Raw genomic sequence first — 2,324 nt, forward strand, 5'->3', positions numbered from 1 at the left:
TTCCCAGAAAAGATATATTGAAGTCCTAACTCTTGGTGCCTATGACTGTATGGGAAATAGGGTCTTCGGGATGTAATCATGATGAGGTCATTAGAGTGGGCCCTAATCTAATATTACTGGTATCCTTCAGAGACTTACTCTTAAATAGCTTCAAAGGTAATGACTAATGCAGAGCTACATGGAAACAAAGCAAAACAACTCTATAAACATAACACGCTATAAACCAATTTGGTTCAACAGTAAATCTCATTTTCACAGTCTTCATGCAATGAAAAAATTTTAGCAACTAAAATTTGATATACACCTTATAAAGCACTTTTACCCATTATCTCATTTAATTTTAACATCAGTTCCAGGAGGGGATAGAACAGGGCTGATTGTTCCAAAGTTACCAAGTGATGGAGCCAGAGTCAGATTACAAGACTTCCAGTTCCAAATGCCAAATGCTATGCTCTTCCCTGCATTCTGCCTCATTAGTGACTTTAGTAGCTAATCTATGGTAAGAACCATTTAAAATGTGCTGAGTTTATGAATAAGAAAGTTCTCTGCCACTGGGATTGCTTAAGTATGTACTCAAGAAGGGTCAACTTGAGATATTAGTGCAAGCAACAGCAAGTAGTTCTATTTCTAGGAAAGAAATGCTAGTGATATAATGTAATAATGTAAATAGTCTAATTCATTCCAACAAACATTAACATTCAGAAAGTTTGGGAGTAGAAAAAAGAGCCTACAGAATGATAGATTGTTACATCTCCTCCTTGGCTGTCTCCTGAGTATGAAGAAATAAGATTTCTTTATAAAAGGAACATTTATACCTTTGTAAACCAGAAACCAACTCAGCTGCTCTTGGACAAGCTGGGTTTATCCTGTCTCCTGAATGACCCTATAATTTGTTGTCTCAATTCTCACTAGGGGATTTTCATGGTTGGTAAGAAAAATCATGTCTTGAGCAAGTGACACAATTCAGTTTTTGTTGTTGTTTTTGATTGGGATTTTTGTTCACTTCATTTTTATGTATTTTTTTATTTTTATTGTTTGAGACAGTAGAGAATATGTAGGTAGTTGAAGGGAGACAAATCATTGACTTACAATTTAACAGAGAGGAGAAATCCACTTTGTAAAAATGATGCATACACCTCAAAATCCCATTTGTCAGAAATTGGTTAACAGTATTATGTTAATTAAAGATGTGTCATGCACCTGGCCTCATGAGGAAGAAGAGAGTGAGGGGAGAAAAAGGGGGAAAAGAATGGAAGCCTCTCCACGTGTGTAGATCAGGGAATGACCGTGGCTTTCTAAACAACAATCTTGTGGATCTTTATTCAAGTAGAAGGACAGTGACATCCCATCTCAACCACTAGAACTTTATACAGCAGCAGTGAAGTGCTGCATTTCTACGAGCTTATAAAGCTTAAGGTCATTCACTATTTGCTTCATGCTCTAAAAGTACTTAAAATTCAAGGGCAGTGATTCAGAGGTAAACATCAGTCTTTCATCTTTCTGGCTGGGCTGAAAGCAAATTCATGACCAATCCCCCATTCGGGCTATAAAATGTATGCAATGTTTGGTTTCGGGACAGACACTATTAACACAGCAAATAATGGCTGTCTCTGCATCTGTATTAAAGTCCTTCTCAACTTAAGGGTTGTGACTCCAGGTGTGTGGAATGGTTCTTCAGACATATGATATTTGAGCAGTATATAAAGAGTTTGAGTTATAAGCAACCCCAAATAAAGATATCTATCAGGAATAAGTCTTATTGACTAATTTATTATTATATTTTATATCAACTTCACAGTAAAATAATTAGAAGTTTCATGTCGTATTAATTTGTCCACATTCCCTCATCTCTCTTCTCTGTATTTCAGTTAAGCCATACATTTCCATCCTAATATCTTGTAGAAAAATAAACACAGACTCTTGCAGTACCTCAGGGTCATAATTCCAAACTCTACTTTTTATAGTACAATATATACTGAATAACAAAAAATCTAGGACATTAAGCTAGTGTGTACAAAACTTCAAACAGACTGTGGAAGCTGTTTTGATTTTGGTTTGTTTCTTTGTGCTTTCACTTAATAAATCATTCCCTCCCCTCCACACACACACACAAAGAAAAAGGTATGTGCTTATTCTTGATAAAATATCAAAGTTCATAATTATATCTCAGATGATAGGGAACTTACAAAAATTAGAATGTTCACTTTTTATTTAATTTCTAATTATATTTATTAAAAATTTGAAACCGCTATTTTAAAAATAAAATAGAAAAATACAGTTTATATCTTAATGACGGCTTCTTCAAATCAGCAACCCCTCAAATT

This window comes from Galeopterus variegatus, unplaced genomic scaffold (genome assembly GCF_000696425.1).
Source record: "Galeopterus variegatus unplaced genomic scaffold, G_variegatus-3.0.2 Scaffold47, whole genome shotgun sequence".
In the NCBI taxonomy this organism is placed as follows: domain Eukaryota; kingdom Metazoa; phylum Chordata; class Mammalia; order Dermoptera; family Cynocephalidae; genus Galeopterus; species Galeopterus variegatus.